Consider the following 19,509-nt stretch of genomic DNA (forward strand, 5'->3'; position numbering starts at 1 on the left):
TGCGTTCAACCAACTTGGAGTCGCATGGGGGTCAAGGCTGTATTCTGTGAGGACCAAATGTCGTTTGTTTAACGCGTGCGTGCTACCTGTGCTCCTGTATGGCTGTGAGACATGGCATCTTACTAAGCTTCAAGAGTCTCGGCTTTTGAGCTTTGAGAATCGATGTCTCCGCCGAATCTTAGGGGTACATTGGTACGACCGCGTTACAAACACCCGAGTTCGTGAGCAGACACAACAGCCTTCGGTGATTGAAGTTATTACGAAGAGACGCTTTACGTGGCTGGGACACGTATTCCGGATGCTGTCAAAGAGTGCGGCACTTCGTACCCTTGTGGCACAGCCTCAAGGGTTCCGTCGCCATGGCCCGCTCCCTCACCCTGCAGCGGTGCTACAAGAGCGACCTACGTGCTGCAGGTCTGACATGGCGGGAGGCGCAAGAGTTGGCGATGGACCGAGGGGAGTGGCGCCAACTTGTGCTTGCCATATGCCCCAATATTGGGACGTGACAGGGTGGAAGAAGAAGAAGAAGAAGTAATCGTATATCTCTATAGGTCAATGGTTATATATCATCTAACATTCTAATACAAAAAGATCGCTAGATATTCGTGCTGTAGATTCTAATTCATTACGCTATACTGCTCACGTCTATCGATTGTTTAAATTAAAATACATGATAAAAATAATACTTTTTAATACTTGAAATGGGTATTGAACGTGTCAAAGATCGAGATTGATCTCGATCGCTCCCAGTGGCACAAACCGGGAGTCAGAATATTTTGTCGGCGCATTCAAATCTGGACATTGGCTTTTCCTTGTCACAATTGTTGCGATCTTAGATCGAGATTGTAATAGTTATTAGAAGAATTGTGACGGAATATGTGTCCAAAATATTGGGCATAAATATAACAGAGTGTGTGTCAGTGATTTGACAATAATTATTTTTGAAAGAAAAATGCATATATGATTGTCAAGTAAATTTAATCTGTAATAATATAATAATATACCTAAGCAATGACACCCACACTTAGGTGAGCAATTTTACACCCAGTCTGCCGCGAGGGGTCCACATGTGTGATATGAGAATAGAAAAGAACGTACCTATCCGTTTGTACGAAGGAAAATTTGCGAAACCATTCGTACGTTTTATAAATGGCAGAATGTTGAATCAAAACTCTCAATACCTTCCTAAATATATATTTTATCTTATCTAAATATTTTTCATCACGATTTAAACTCAGCGTGTTTGTAATTTATTAACTAATAAATATATTGGCAACCCACATAGTCCAAATTTTAACATAGTGGGTTATTTATTATATGGTACGTTCAATTTTCAGTGACATTAAAATATGGTATTATGTAGGTATACCTATATAATGTTATTTTATTACCTATTAGTTTAAATAGAAAGCAATCTTATACATTTTATAGTCACACACTAATTTCAATCATATTATATTGCTTATACTTCGATAATATGGTGAACTTTTTGTTGAAAATTGTGATTGTTTCTTTATTCCCTCTTTGTTTCTCTACAGTCTACTGGTACAGTTAATATTTAATACAAGTTGAATAATTAGCACTATGAAATTAAGTTTTATTTAAAATATGAATACAATATTTACATTTCCACAATAAATTTGCACTTAACACCATGGCCCCCATATCTACTATATACATATATACTAGATGTTCGGCGCCCCCTCCCCCTACCTATCGATAAGGTTAAGAGCCGTGTAATTTTCTATTAATACAATAGTGATCCCCGAATGGTATTCTGCAGAACTGTAGGGTTCTGTGTAAAATAAAGGGTTTTCCGAGGATTTTGGCATTTTTAAATAAATCAACTCGAATTGTCGGGACGGTATCATATTATTATGAAGCAATGATCGCGACCCCTTTTTGTGATAGCCAAGTAACATGCGACATTTCGCCGTATTGGATAAAATAGTCGTTTTAATTAGCCGGGAAACACTAAAAATAATTATAAAATAAAGTTCCACTCGTGAAATAGCACCGCAGGTGGATTTTTTACTATTAGCGCGAATTTGTAGTGTATGTTTATCACGCTTAAGTGATCGACCCGCCACGCCGGGCCCCTCCTAAGCCCGGGCCCCCAGGCTACAGCCCTGTCAGCCCGCCCCTTGTGGAGCCATGGTTAACACCATACACGAAACTTCTGATAAAAAGTCATATAGATACCTACTCATAAGTATCATCTCATCAATATCATCATGTCAACTTAACTTATTTATACATATTTCTTTTATGGTGTTAACTGTCAATTCGTGGTGGAAATGCATTGTATTATTAATTTAAATAAAACGAAATTTTATTGTACCTATGTAGGTACCTACCCACTATAATTATTATAACTAGGGTTTCCGTTTTTAGATTCATTTTAAGTACCCAAGTGTGATTATAATAATAGTGTCTGATAGGCGAGTGAAATGCATTTTTTCTATTTGTGATTTGTTTTCTGTTTTTAAATTGATTACAATAAATTTATGTTTGTTGTATATTCTTTACTCGTTGAAGATGTTCGTCTGAGGCAAACGAAGCCATAATAAAAGTGGAATTAGTGTAATAAAATTGCATTTTATTTAAATGTATAATAGTTATGCATAATTTTAAAACTCTGCGTGATATATCTATCATTACCACCTATATATTTTTAAGTCTTAAAATATTAAGTCAATGGGTTAAAGAAGGTTGGCGATTTAAAATATTGTACCTAATGCGCTCTCCACATAGGAAAGGTTGTCGACCTCTGCTTTAGGTAATACTTACCTACCTAAATTTTATTATATTTAATTACGTAGGTATTAGGTGTTATTTAAAATAATTCATTTTTAAGGTTTTCATATCCAATTATGAAGATGTTCCCTTATCAGAAGTTTTGATAAGACGACAACTAATTATTTAAACTGAACACACGGCTAAATTTTTATACTTGACGCCTAATTTTACTACGCGGGTATATGCTTAATATTTAATTCATGAGAGGAGATCTGGCACTTACATAAAACGTTCAATACATTGATTTCCTGCATAATCTTTCTTCTTGCTGCATAATCTTTGTGTAGGTATCTTACGTTATCATGGCGGCATCCTGTACCTAGGTAGGTATCTCCTACATCTTCTTAATATACATTTTGTGCAGTTGCATTAGCGTACATAGCGAGGTTCAGTGGCTAAGGGTGGAGTAAGGCTGTTACGATCCGACTAAACCAGGGAACTCAGAAAAAATGGGAACTGAAATACATAACGGGTACGGCGATAGCAGGTAACCGACTCGAGTAAGGTAGAATCCTGGTTAACACTCCCGTTGCCATGAAGAACTCGCACTTTATTTAGGCCCTTAAATCATGGATACCCCATTTATTATTTTATACAAAAAAATCTACTTTTAGCTATTTGTAGATAAAATGCTTATGCGTAAAAATAAAAATGCACAAGTAGTTTAATTGAATGTTTTCTATATAAAATTAATCATTTTCCAAAGTCTGATCGATATTTTGATAAGACAGTGATAGGGCTATGTAAAAAGATATACGTTAGAGAAACCCACATAATAATTTTGTAAAGTGAGACACTATTATAAAATGTTATTTGTTAGAACAGCGAGACCAATTTATGTGTTTGTTCAATTTAATTATATGACTGATGGCTCGTATAAATCCTCCCATAATATAACGAACCTTGAAATTTAAAATGTTCCGTGCATCTGACGATAAATGCCAAACTAACCCTTAATGTAATGTTATTAGTGTTTATTTTATCATGTTAACTTTGCTTCATATGACGTTTATTCCTAAACACTTACCTTAAATTCCCGGTATCTCGGGCATGTCATAAAAACCTTTTTACCCAGATTTAGAAGAATACCAACCCTTATTACAAGGTCTGTAAAGTTTACATCAGTTTGTGGAACATGTGCATTTGAAAATATACCTACCTCGAGTGACCTGCACAAAAACGCACAGCAAGCGGTCGGTTTTCCTTTGTGCATATGAGTACTTGCATATTCTACCTCTATAATAAATTATATTGTAGTTATAAATTACTAATAATAACTTATGCCCGAAAAGAATATTATTTAGTCAGGACATGCATTTCAAATACAACTAGATATTCTTTTGTTTATGAAGTATGTAGGTATACAATAGTCGCAGAAAGTATTTTTAGTATTTTCAATAGTATAGTATACACGACATTCTCGTGGTACGAACCACTATGCTTTCTTTCAGTTGGTTACGTCTAATGAATAAGTGCTTACTGATATTTATTTTTATCTTTTTTATTTAAAAAAAATAATATTAGTGAGTAGGTACATGTCTAAATAATTAATTATATTGAAACTGTTGCATTTACATGTAGTTATTATACTATAACATTAACTCCATGTTATTATGTCCCTGAAATCAGTGAATTTATTTAGGTAGGACTAATACATTTAAGATTACCTACTAATTATTAATTTTGCTTTTAATGTCATAAGTACCAAATAATATTATTTTATTATAAAAATGTTATCATACTCAATCTGATGTAGGTATAAACATAATATAATATTATTTCTCTGCACCCCATGTCTGTAAAATCAATTCATTTTATGTTGGTATACCATTTTGGACATAGTCCGTACATAATGGTATTGACTAAATTTAATGTAAATTGCAAAAAATACCTCTATCACATGTATAAAATGTTTTTATGTATTTTGTATATATTATGTAGGTAATGTTATTCTTAATATTTTGCATTTCAGAAAGTGAGTATTTTTCTTAGAAATATAATAGTAGGTAGTTTTATTATTTCGATTGTTTTATATTATCATATAAAGTTATGAGTCACCATTTAAATTTTAATTAGATAATATTATGTAGATATATTCATTTGTAGTTTGTATAATATGTTATGCTTAGAAAATTAAGTTAAAACGTAGTACAATGAAATAGTCGTAATGGGAAAACCACAGATTTAAAAAAACCCGCAATTTAACTGTACCTCCACGGTGGTGTGGAATTCAGTACAATTTTTGAAGTAAGGGGTCTTTCACACCGTTATCTTCCACCTAAGTAAATCTAATGATTGTTTTATTATATGTAGGTAAGTATAATGTTTAGTATCTACAAAAATACACAAGTATTAAATTACGGTTCCTATCAAATACATCAGTGATTTCCAAACTTAATGTTATTACGCCTCCTTTTTAAAAAAAAATGAAACTTGGCGCCTCCCCCCTTTATTTCATTAAATAATTCAGACACCTTTTTAAATAGTCAAAAATGTAGGCACTAATACAAAAATAAAGAAAACTTAAATATATAAATAATAAACAAGGTTTTACTACTTATATTACTACTTATACTTATTTAAATTAATTTATTTTTCATGCGATGGATGTTTAAAAAAGATTTTGCGAAAAGCGAGCCCCTAGGCCAGGATATTTGTCGGGCCCACCTACCTATCTCTGAGGTTAAGGGCAGTGTGGTACTATAATGTAGTGTTTCCTAAATTATACACATACACGGGAGTTATCATTACATATATCACTCATGATATAGGTATCACATCAAACGTACAACTACCTACATATTTAATATATCATAGTTTTGAAATCAAATGATTTTTTTACTATTAGAGTAAATTTGTGAAATAAATAATGGGGAAAGTGCATTAGCAAACTATCATAACGCTCAGTAAATAGATTTTTGTTTGCTTCAATATATCTGGCGCAAAATCATTTAAAAGTGGAAACATGACGATTTTTTTTTAAATTTTGATTTCCAAAGCTCCAATTTTTTATGTATGCCTTCACTTTGTCTTTTTAAATCAGTCAATGCATTAGTGGTCCTTGCATTGATTTATTCACTTTTTTTTAATTTTAACTAAATAGACAAATTTAACAACAGTTATCATTCGTTAAAAAATTTGCCTCAAATTTCAATATTATGATTTGATCCTTGTATATCATTTTTTCACGAGATAGCCAGCACACTCAACAATAGTATAGAAGTGAGGTATTAAAAAATTAGTCTACATATTATCTTCAGACAGTTTAACAAACAACGTTTTTTAGGACTGTTTTTATGTAGTTTATAACTAGCGGCTGTTTTATAAACTTTATTTGCAAACTGCAATCATGACGTGGCTTTATTTGTGTAAAACTTTTCGTGCCTACCTTCGCAACACTGTGCACCTACCAGTTTGGCAATATATAATGTATATGAAAGTACATTTTTATGGAGATACAATATATTTATTTTAACATAGACTAGAAAACCTCTTGTTATGAAATTCTCGAAAGGTGGGTATATTATAGACTTACTACATGCGTATAGGTACACATAGCGTAGTGATTTAATTTTTATTATGTGTAATTATTTCAGCATAATAAACATAACATTAAATAATTTTAGTGGAAACTATAAGATTGAATTATTTTTGTTTTTAATTATTCTTATATAAATATTTAACGTGTTTTGAAATTATATTATAGGTGAGATACCCGGCTTCGCACAGGGTCGCTTAGTGGATACATTTACCTTAGATATTTAAAAAATAATAATGAAATTATCTTTTTAATATTAAAATATCTGTGTAATACAATATGAAAGTAATTCTAATAGGAGTAAAGGTCAAACAAAAGAACTGTAAATTAAAATCGAATCCAAAATATGCAAACGTTATTAATAGTATTAATATGTAGTAAAAAATTCAAAATTGGATGGAACAAACTAACAACAAACTTTGTATTTTATATAATACTAACCATCCCAGGTGTGCGAACAACAACTGAGAAAAATTTCATCGCAATCTGATGAATGTTATAAGAACGCATACGAATAGAAGAAGAAGAAGAAGAAGATAATTGTACTAATTTAGAAACCTTTGCGGGTGTTGGCACAATTACTGATGAAAGTTTTATTAAAATCGGATGAATGGAATAGGTACGCATACGAATAGAAGAAGAGGAAAAATATTGTTGTACTAATTCAGAAACCTTTGTAGGTGTGGGCACAACAATTGACGAAAGTTTCATTCCAATCGGACGAATGGTATAGGAATCATACGAATAAAAGGATATAGAATAAAGACGATGAAGAAGAAGAAGATGGTTGTACTAATTCAGAAACCTTTGCGTGTGTTAGCACAACAACTGACGAAGGTTTCATCGCAATCCGATGAATGGTATAGGAACCATATGAATAAAAGAAGATATAATGAAGAAGAAGAGATAGTTTTTCTAATTCAGAAACCTTTGCGGGTGTGCACACAACAACTCACCAAAATTTTATCGCAATCGGATGAATGGTATAGGAACTATATAAAATAAATGAAGATAGAATGAAGAAGAAAAAGAAAATGGTTGTTCTAATTAAGAAACCTTTTCAGGTGTTAACACAACAACTAACGAAGGTTTTATCGCAATCGGATGAATGGTATAGGAACCATATGAATAAAAGAAGATATGATGAAGAAGAATAAGATGATTTTTCTAGTTCAGAGATCTTCGCGGGCATGCGCACAACAACTGATCAAAATTTCATCGCATTCGGATGAATGGTATAAGAACGCATATGAATAGAAGAGGAAGAAAATAGTTGTACTAAATCATAAACCTTTGCAGGTGTTACCACAACAACTGACGAAGGTTTCATCGCAATCCGATGAATGGTATGGGAACCATGCGAATAAAAGAAGATATAACGAAGAAGATGGTTTTTCTAATTCAGTAATCTTCGCGGGCATGCGCACAACAACTGATCAAAATTTCATCGCAATCGGATGAATGGTATAAGAACGCATACGAATAGAAGAAGATAGAATAGAAAAAAAGGTTGAAGAAAATTGTTGTACTAATTCAGAAACATTTGCAGGTGTCGGCACAACAACTGACGCAAGTTTCATTGCAATCGGACGAATGGTATAGGAATCATAAGAATAAAAGAATATAGAATGAAGACGACGAAGAAGAAGAAGATGGTTGTACTGATTCAGAAACCTTTGCGGGTGTTGCCACAACAACTGGCGAAGGTTTCATCGCAATCCGATGAATGGTATAGGAACCATATGAATAAAAGAAGATATAATGAAGAAGAAGAAGATAGTTTTTCTAATTCAGAAACCTTTGTGGGTGTGCACACATCTTCTTCTTCTTCGATGACGCTACAGCTCAAGTCGAGCCCTGGCCTCCTCCACCGCTATCCTCCAGCCGGAACGGTCCTCCGCACGTCTTTTCCAGTTCCTGATTTTTAGTATCTGGTTGGCATCTTTTGTAACATTATCACGCCATCGTGTGCGTGGCTTTCCCACTGGCCTTTTTCCTCCTGGGTTTCCTTCGAGGATCTTCTTCGGTATCCGTGACTCAGGCATGCGCTGGACATGGCCTGCCCAGTTTAGCCTCTGGAGTTTTATGAAGTTGGAGAGTTTTGAATCTTGGTATAAGCGGTATAGTTCCGTGTTGTACCTAATTCTCCACTCCCCATCATCATTCATGGGTCCGTATATCCGCCTAAGGATCTTTCTCTCAAAGCAATCCACCATTTCAGCTGCTTTTACATTTAGCGTCTATGACTCGCACCCGTAGTGCACACATCAATTCACCAAAATTTCGTCGCAATCGGATGAATGGTATAGGAACGCATATGTCAGACAGACTTTCATTTGTATGTATAAGATATAGTCTATAATCTGCGCGCAAGTGCAAGCAATAAGTTGACAAAGTTTTATCGCAATCGGATGAACGGTATGGCAGCGCATAAAAAAACGAACAAACAAACTAACAAATATTCATTTTTATATTATAGATTATAATCAGGGAATCGATATTGCAAAATTATAAGTATTTTTTTTATATACTAGGGAAATTATCTAAAAGTAGGTAAGATATATCTAAAGTCTTAGAGGTATAGACTTAATACGTGCGTATAAGTTCAAGTAGCGTAGTTATTTATATTTATTAATGTGTATTATTTCAGCATAAGAAACATGATATTAAAATATATTTAGTGGAAACTATACGATCAATCGGAGTATTTTTCTTGATTAATTGTTCTTATGTAAGTATATTATTTTAATGTGTTTTAAAATTCGATTTTTAAAAATACTTAATAACATGATACAATAAGATCACAGTGTTTTAAAATTATATAGGGAATCGATATTGCAAAATTATAACTATTATTTTATGTGGTGAACGTGATAACGCAAGTCCACACAGATGTTATCCTACCTAATAACATCCCTCGTTCGCTTCGGATGAATTAGCCACCCCCACTCTCCGTGAAATGGCAGCGTATGTTGGTTGTTCCATTTAAAACAGACCGAGACACGCCGTGGCTTAGATATGACGTACTTTTATCGATGTCCGATATTATACACGATTATAAGATAATTGCATGTAATATACACAGAATAAAATGTTAAACGATGACTAAACAGTATTTAAAAACATACTTTACCTTTTGAAGCAATCAATTAGCTTTTAAAATGCCTTAAAATGCCAAATTTCTATCGGGACACTGAGTGGACGGCATGGGAACGGGCGTAATTTTTTTATCATGGTAAGGGAAAGGTTAAACTTACACTTGTGTCAAGAATACGTTTACGTCGAATACTGAAAACTGCTCTCTGTTTATGAATTGACGCTCATTTAATATTGGTGTATTACACACACTATTGCACGTCCATAATGCGTGGTTCATTTTCGTAAGACACTCACATATTCAAAACCATACGTCAAAATGTAGTGTATTGAATATAGGAATTATATTTATTAATCTGTTCTGTGATTTTTTCCACTCCATATACACTTTGTGCAGTTGCATTGGCGTACATAGTGAGAACTAAGTGACGTCCCGTGGAGGTTGGCAAGTCACGCGTTGCATAGGGGCGACACATTATAAAGGGCGGTAAATGAAGGAACAGTCACAAATATTACATTTTTTGATAGCAGTAACGGGTTTTTATGAAGCAACCGATGCAATTGCCTCATTAGATGAGAATCGAAATCTTAGAAGAAACAAGATTAAAAGCATTATTATTGTATCGTTATAGGTACTCAATTCTCAGTAGATAGTGTAGGTATATGTACCTACATTTAAATATTTTGATGTAGGTACATATTTGTCTGTTTAAGATACCTACATAACTGAAAAAAAATAATAATATTTGAAACTATAATTTCTAACTAAAAATGAAAGGGGACTGTATTCTTATGCATGAAGTCCACTAAAGCAGGCTTGCGGGGCGCTCGTGCATTTTCTATTTGAATCATCGAAAATACAACGTAATCAAATACGCCAGCGCACACTGGATTTGACGACGCATTGTGCCCGCCTGCCCCATGAGTCACCATTGTGTGGCTTTTCAGCCGGACGAATTAACGAAGATACAACGTAGTCCATTCATTGAACACGGCGAGCAAAATCACGCTCTGGAAGCGTCGTCGATAGACGGGCGAGAAGGCATTATTTAATAACAGAGAACTCATTGTTTAGTTATTGTGTAATTACAAGCCCCGAGAAATAATATAATATTTTTATTGCTTTGTTATGAGAAACATTGATAATAATAATTATTTTGTGCTTCTTGGGCCCCTTATTACATAGGTGAAGGGTAATGTGCGGGTGGGAGGGGGCCTACTCAGTAGTGAGCGCACGCTTGACGCTTTTTTGGTGGGCTTTATGCCTAAGTCTCCTTAAGGACGGCACTTTGCTTAGGTATCTGCGATTAAGGGTTAAAGGATGAAAACACCTCCTGGCATATTCCTAAGCACCCGTTTTCGCAAAGGTTTCTGAATTGATATAACTATTTTCTTTTTCTTTTTCTTCTATTCTATCTTCTTCTATTCGTATGCGTTCTTATACCATTCATCCCATTGCGATGACATTTTGACCACTTGTTGTGCGCACGCCCGCAAAGGTTTCTGAATTAGTACAACCATTTTCTTCTTCTATTCGTATGCGTTCCTATACCATTAATTCGATTGCAATGAAACTTTGGTGAGTTGTCATGCGCATGCCCACAAAAATTTCTGATTTAGAAAATCATCATCTTCTTCTAATCGTATGCGTTCCTATACCATTCATCCGATTGCGATGAAACTTTTGTCAGTTGCTGTGCGCACACCTGCAAAGGTTTCTAAATTAGTATTATATAAAATACAAAGTTTGTTGTTTGTTTGTTCCATCCAATTTTGATTTTTTTTTACTACATATTAATAACATTAATAACGTTTTCATATTTTGGATTCGATTTTAATTTAGTGTTCTTTTGTATGACCTTAACTCCTATTAGAATTATTTTCATATTGCCATATTGTATTACACAGATATTTTAACCCAATGCTTACGGGCCTTTTTAATTATTTTTTTAATAAACGTGTTAATTTGCATTTGAAAAGCAATTAGCAAAAACACAATTTTGTGAGGCCCGTAAGCATTGGGTTAATATTTAAAAAAATAATTACCTCTTATTATTTTTTAAATATCTAAGATAAATATAACCACGAAGCGACCCTGTGCGAAGTTGGGTACTTCAGCTAGTAGGTATATAGAAATAGATTTTATTAAACCATTGGAATCCTTGAATGGTGCAGGTATAATATATAGGTATAAACTAGAAATTTATTTTGTGTGAAAATTTGTAGGTACTATCTACCTATCTGTTGATTGAAATTAACGTTTTTGTTGTTGGTTGTTTGCCGATACAAGTAGGTACATTTATTATTTAAAGTGATTTTTCAGTAGGAATTTTTAATGTTAGTAAAATAGGAACCAGAAAATTATCCATGAAAATTAATATTAACATCGAAAGTATCAATTTAAACAGTCAGTAAGTATCTATTCAGTATGACTAGATACTAGGTAGGTATTATTAAGCAGGTGACTAGGTACCTATTGACAGGTAAGGGTTTACGTAGGGTGTTGATTTATACTTTTCACTTATTAAAAACACTGATTCAGGGACATTAAGTTACGTAAGTATATTTCGCTTGACAAGACGTAACAATTAATTATTAACAACATTTTTTTGTAAACGCATGCCTTGGCGCGAAAAAAAGGTAGCAAATCGTACTTAGAGGCGATGTTTAAGGCCCAAGGGTGGTAACACTGGTAACCGACTGACTGTAACCACACTCGATCCTTCGTCTGCCCAGAAACAGATAACGGTAACTTTCTTTTTGTTTGTTTCGCTGTGCATCATCGACTCATTTACAGTTACAATAATATTTTCATTATATTCTCAACTCTGTCGATTGGAGGATTTTTGATGGGGGATTTAGGCATTATGATATTTGGTCACATTATATCACTATAAGCACCATTTCTTTACGTTAGATTACAATATTTTGTTTATTCTCGCGGCCTGTCAAATCAGTAACTAATAGGTAAACATGTCTCCTCGGGTCTAGGACGATACGGCCGCGGGACAACTGGGCGCCACGCAATTTAATGAACATTGAAAATAAATAGACGTTGGTAAATTATGGGTACTTTTTAAATGTATTTAATATTATTATATTAGTATTTAATACTTAATACTGCGCAAATAATGATTTAATTGTGCATATGTTTAAGTTCCAATGAGAAGAAAGATCTTTTATTTTTATATAAAACATCAGGCATAATAATCCTCAATCTCCAATAAAAAACATTATGTTACAGACCTACGCACTTATCTGAAGAATGGGATGAGGGAGCCACTGTCGAAAACTACCCAATCAAGTCTCGTAACTGGTCAAAATCTGACATTTGAATGACGTTTTCAAAATGGCGTCCTATGGTAGTTCGTAGTTCCATTTTTGGCCATTCTACAGATAAGTTTGTAGGTAAAAGGCAAAATTCCTCGTTTACTTTCTGTATAAAATCGTAACGAACGTCTATTTATTTCATTCGACAGTGTTGCGCCCAATTGTCCTGGCGCCAATTTGTCCCCATTACCGTCTCCTCTGCTCTTTTAAGCATGTCACATTATTTGAAATTCAAATTGAATTGCGAATTTATTGTTTTTGTATAGGCACTTGTGTGAATTTTGCCTTTCAACAGTAGATATTATATTTGACCAATTGAAATGGTAAGGTACCTATCATTCGAATTAAGAAATTTATATTTAGCTTAAATAACCTTTGATAGAGTAGATGGGTATCTCTCGCTTCTTTTAAATTGCGCTATTTATTATACACGGTTCATACGCCTGCGTACAATTTATTTTGAATACGATAACTCTATCTTGATTGTTTTCGGTAGTTTATACAGGTACAAGCCTCTGAATTGGATGTAAAGCTGCTTGATAATAACAGTATCGGCGCCAGGTATTATTTTGCCCATTGAGCCAAATTTGGCTTTAATAATTACATTCACATTAAATATTCTTTTGGGTAGATATTTTATTACTGTGCTTTTTAACTGGTAGGTACTAGTATAATTTTACAAAATTATTCATATCATACCTAAATTCCTATGTGTCTGACTGGCGCAGTATAGTCCATTTATGTTATTGATACAAAAGAAATAAAATGATTATTTGAGTAAAACATAAGATTTAGGCATAATACAAATACCTAATATGCCTAAATGGAGACGGGTAGGCCATTTTTAAAGAACAACTCATGCCTAACTGTACAAGAAATCTTATCATCGGGGAATACAGAATTCATGGGAAATGAAATACCTAACGGAAATAAGTAACCGATTTCGAGTGTGGAAGAATATGGGATAAACTTAAACACATGTCAAAAATACGTCATTCTCGTTTTGACAACTGCTCTCGGTTTATGCACTGACGCTCATTCAATATTGGTGTAAGTATTTGAAGTTTGCAACACACACTGTGTCACACCAATAATGTGTGTTTCATTTTTGTACGATATTATATTCATACATTCAAAACCCTGCTTCAAAATGTAGTGTATTGGGGTAGGTAGGTAAAGCCTATCCGAATTCTATTTCTTAATCTGTTCTGTCCTTATCATCCAGTGGTACACAAGATGTAGGTATTTACATACTTAAACAGATAATGACCTATAAGTTATAGCGTCGGTGGCAAGGAGAGGCTTTCGTCCCGCAGTGGATCGAGAGGGACCGAGATGATAATATTGATTCAGTAATGATAAATTGTAGAATACTTCAGTTTTATGGTACCTAATAGGTATATTAGTAGGTACCTAAGTAGGTAGGTACTTAAAATAAATATAAGTACCTATGGAAGTATATATTATAGTTATATTGATATTATTTCATGTTTTTTTTATATTATTTATGTATAAGGTACCTATATTTAAACTGTTTTAAGAAGGTAGGCAGATACATGGGTATTATCAGGGAACTCAAAAATATTGGGAACTGAAATACCCAACGGGTATGGCGATAGCAGGTAACCGTATCGAGTAAGGAAGAATCCGGGTTAAACTTGTCACACAAACACACGTGTCAAGTACGTTGTACGTCGAATACTGAAAACTGCTCTCGGTTTATGCATTTACGCTCATTTAATGTTGGTGTATTACACACACTATTGCACGTGCATAATGCGTGCTTCATTTTCGTAGGACACTCACACATTCAAAAACCCTGCTTCAACGTGCGGCGTATTGAATATAGCCTATCGGTATTCTATTTATTATCTGTTCTGTGGGTATTATATTATCTCACTGGGCTGGTTATGTGGAGTAGTTTTTTATGCGCAATGGCAAAAATATGCCTGAATACATTCCTGCAAATTAAAAGAATACTTTCTAGAGTGAGGTGAATCAATGTGAATAAATTCGGAAGGCGCGACGGCCTACCTCCCTACCAGTTGTGCGATCATCAGACGCTAAGCCGGGCTCATCAATCACTGCACGAGGACTCGAGTCCGGCTACCGGGGTCTACACGATAACGTCTCCTTCTTCTTCTTTTATTTCCTTTAGTCTATTTTTTCTCCTGCCACTTTTTCTTTCCGTCGCCCTTATCTCGTCCGTGTGACGTTTTGAGCAGGCCCTTCACAAATGGAATTGCCATGCGTGATACGAGAGTTTTCTGTTTATTTGAGCATAATTTTTATTGAAAATTGAACAGTATCTATTCTTAAACAATTTTATTGCTATCAATTGACCGTTGCGTAAAATTAGGCGAAGCAGGAAAACTAACGCTTAAGGCGATACTTCAGTGAAACGGCAAATAATTTTCAACTATAGCACGACGAAATTTTGGACTCGATGGCAGTCTGAGAGCGAACGTCGAGGTGTCAATACGTCAATTTGTTTCGTGATGGCGACGAGGGTATTAATTCTTAAATCGTGTAAAGATGACTAAAAACGTTACCCATTTACTTTGAAAAGAAGACATGTCAATGAATATATTATTATTGTTACTAATAGAACATTAAATTGACGCATTTTGGATTTATATGACAAATTATATTTCGGTCGGCATGCGTCATTTGCACCCGCGACCCGCAATCCGCGCATCGCCTAGCCACGATCTTTTTAGACCATGCCTCAAGTGAGGTAGGTATAGCCTTAAATTATACTTAGCTACTATTACAGTAGAAAGCAAATTATAAATGACCAAAAAAAGACAATAAAATTACGTGACAATTCAGTTGCTATAAGTAACTGCCTACCTAATCATGGCCTTGAAGCAGGCCCTAAGGCTAGGATATTTGTCGCCCCCCTACCTACCGCCAAGGCTACCTAAAGGCAGTGTGACGCTCTACAGTAGCGTTTTCCGGATGGCGTTCATGGTAAAATTATGGAGTCAATGTATTTTTAATATCGCCACAGGCGACTTTTTTTTACTATTAGAGCAAATTTGTGATGTGTGTTTATCTTAGTTGGTCGACTCGCCACGCCGGTCCCCCAGGATAGAGCCCTGTCAACCAACCTCCTTCCTTGTGGGGGCCATGTACATACCTAGTACCTACCCAAGTAGTTTTAACGTCAACGATTTCTTTGTAGGTAGGTAGGTACGGTTCGGAAATTTGATACACGACTAAAGACATGGAAAGCCTGTTGGGCTCATTTTGGGCGGAGCGTGCCGTGCAGTATCTTCAGATCCATCCGTGATAGGCAGTCAGGGTGGAGACAGGGTGGTACAATAATGAACTGTACGCCTTGTAAGAGAGGCCGCCTTAGATGGCTGGGCCATGTACACGATTAAATGATAAATACATAGTGTTGAATTGGATTTTAACATTTTGGGCTACATAAACAGGAGGGAAGAGGATGGTTGCAGATGCTGAATGAGGCCAAGATCCGCATAGGGGTATATAGCTCGAGGAATAAGAAAAAGAATTAGGTATTAACCTTTGTAGTTTTGGAAAAACTTATTTTGAAAGAGGCAAGAGAACAAAACAGTTCCACTCGATCACTATTAACTAGACTACCTAATAGTTTTGCAGAGTCGAATACCAACCCGACCGGTACCTTCCTACTTCCCAGCAAAGGAATGGATAAAAGCAAAATTTCGATTGGTAGATAGGTATCTATATCTAATAGCAACTCATTCGGTTGGCTTTACATAAACTAAACCAATATGTATGTAGGTACCTACCTATTATTAGAATATTAGATAGATAGGTAGATTGTAGATACTTACCTACCTACCTACTATTCTTACTTATACCTAATACACCCTCTTGCACCAAATTCTTAACTACCATAATTAGTCAGGTGATCACTTAGGGTAAGGTAAGGTATTTTGGCAGTATAGGTAATTTGGCAGTAGTTTTTGAAAAAATGACTATTAAATAACCTATCGCTATATATGCTTCAAAGACTCACTGATAGATGGAAAAATATCTAATAATATTAAAATAATTTACAGACGACGATTATCACACGCGTCTTCGCTGGTACAAAACAGTAAAGCGTTTGTCTTGTTGAAACATACGTATTTTGTTGATTTCAAAGAGACCTGTCTTATTTAATTTACTCTAATGTCATGACTTTTACAACTGAAATCAATTTGTACTAGTGCGATTAAAAAATAAACGTAGTTTTTTGTTATGAAACTATTTTGAATGTAACATTTAGTGTTTTGCTGTGATTGCTTAGCTAATAGTGTGAAAATATTAACTTTTTAACTTCAAAATTATAAGTGCTCGTTATAATAATTTTTCAAAGGTAAAATTTTATTGATTTTATTTCATTTCTAGATAGTATAAAATACTGTTAGGGTAAGGTAAGGTTATTTGGCAGTATTTTGAGTAAATGTAAAAAATGAACACTTTAAAATAAAAAGTTTTATTCTTTTTAAGGAATCACATAAAGATTATAATGTTAAAAATGTATGAGTAGAATAAAATATTGATAAAGTTATTTGTTTAAACGTAATATTAAACTTATTAATGTATCATGAATGACTAGGTAAGTGGCAATAGGATATTAAATTTGGCAATAGTGGTTAGGTAATTTGGCACTATGATAAAGCATACAAATATTTAAAATAATATTTCGTTTATAACTACTATTCATCATTATCCAAATTCATGGATCCACTGCACTTATCACACATGAAAATATCTTCTTCTGTGGACTCGTCTTGGCAGCGTACATTATAAGGAACATAGCAAAACGAACACTGAATCCATGACGTAATACTATTCTTTCTGACATCTGAGAGATACTGGGTATGAAAAATCTCAACCATTCTTCAAATAGTTCAGCATTTTATTAGAATTAGGCAAAAAAAAAATTGTTATGCTGAAAAAAATAGCAAATGTGTGTAGTATAAACATGATAGGTAATTTGGCAATTAATAGTCTTATTTAACTCAATTGTGATGAAATATCATTAAATATGTCGTAATACATATACCTACAAGATTTTTTCAAATGACTGCTGAATGAATCCATTTTAAGTCTAATTTGAGGTAAAGTCTTAAATTATGTATTTATGCATTGAGAAAAAAAAATCATTTATTAGTGAAATTAGGTACCTACCTACCTATGTTTCATAATATGAAAAGTTGGGCATAATTTTTGTACCTAATTTGTCTAACTTTCTTGAATACTTACAGAACCTTAGGAAGTACTAAACAATAATTACTACTAAATAAAGTAATTAATCAAAGAAGGTAGATTCCTGTGGCGAAGAGTAGAGGTAGGCTGTTAACATCCGCCATACATAGTGCACACTAAACTTTGTTAGTCATACGTATTTTTTTTTTTATTGAACTAAAACTATAATTAATTACAGATGGTGTTGGTTAGTTTAAATCAATTGGACCCTGCCTAAACTAAACCATAAGAGTTTTAGTAGATACCTACCTATAGGTACCTTGGGCGATACGACAAAATTGTGCACACCTTTTCATTCATTATTTGTTTTCGTTGGATTAAAAATACATATATATTATTACGTACACTTCACTTTTTTAGGTCCCTGCCTAAACCAAACTACAATAGATAAAAATGTTATTGTATCTATAAATATCCAAAGTTATGTATGATTAATTAATTGCATAATTTTAGATATTTTATAGATATACGAAAATTTTTGCCTATTGGGTAGATATTATCTATAATGGGTTGGTTTACGTACGGTTTAATTGAACTTTAAAAACTAACGAACATTATCTGAAAATTGTAGGCTTAGTTAAATGATAACAAGTATGCATGACTAACAAAGCTTAGTGTGCACTATTTATGTCGGATCTTAACAGCCTACCTCCACCCTTCGCCACTGGTAGGTACGTATACCAAAGTATGAAATAATGTCTTTTTGACAGATTGGTCCATTTTCCAACACCGATGATCACATTAATTTCTATTGTTAGATTAGGTACCTATTAGGTAGAGATTTAAACCCATAGCCGTTCCTGTCAGCTTGGAAATAACATGTTATTTAATAACAAAAAAACTTATTTTCATTGAAATCTCTCGGCCCTTTACAAAATGTCTCAATTCTATGACATCCTATTCGAACATCCTAACAAAGGACATGAAAATCCCCAAAATAATCCCAGGTTTTCTTTTGACAGTTCACAACACCCAATCCAAAATGGTGCACCCACACTGCCATAAAACACACATCTCCAATTGGTTCAAAATTCGCCCCTTGCCGGTCACGTGATACATTAAGCCACGCCTTATAATAAACACCGCCTCTCTGAATACAGAAGCCAAATTTTTCTCCGTCTCTTTTCTTCGTGCATTTTCCGCGATAAAGATGTCGAGACGTCAGAAAAAAATGTTACGATTTAATTAGACACGTTTGAATATTTCTGTTTCATTCTAACGTGTATTTGCTTATTTCAATCTGAAAGAGATGGAAGCTTTGAAAATGCTAACTCCTCTGTCACTCAGTGAAGTTTTTGTCGACGGTTTAGTAAACTCCGTGACTTTGAATGGAATGTATTGTATTATTGAACTTGGCGTGTTTTGAATTTTCATGAGAATAATATTTTGTTTACGTATCTTTTAAAATTCTATATTTAAAAGTTTTTAAATCGTATGACACTGGTTTTATTGTATTGTATTTTATATTGTGATTTAAAAATGGAATAACATTAAGT

This window comes from Rhyacophila brunnea, unplaced genomic scaffold, assembly GCF_057557595.1.
Source record: "Rhyacophila brunnea isolate RB1 unplaced genomic scaffold, BYU_Rbru_1.0 scaffold_18, whole genome shotgun sequence".
Classification (NCBI taxonomy): Eukaryota; Metazoa; Arthropoda; class Insecta; order Trichoptera; family Rhyacophilidae; genus Rhyacophila; species Rhyacophila brunnea.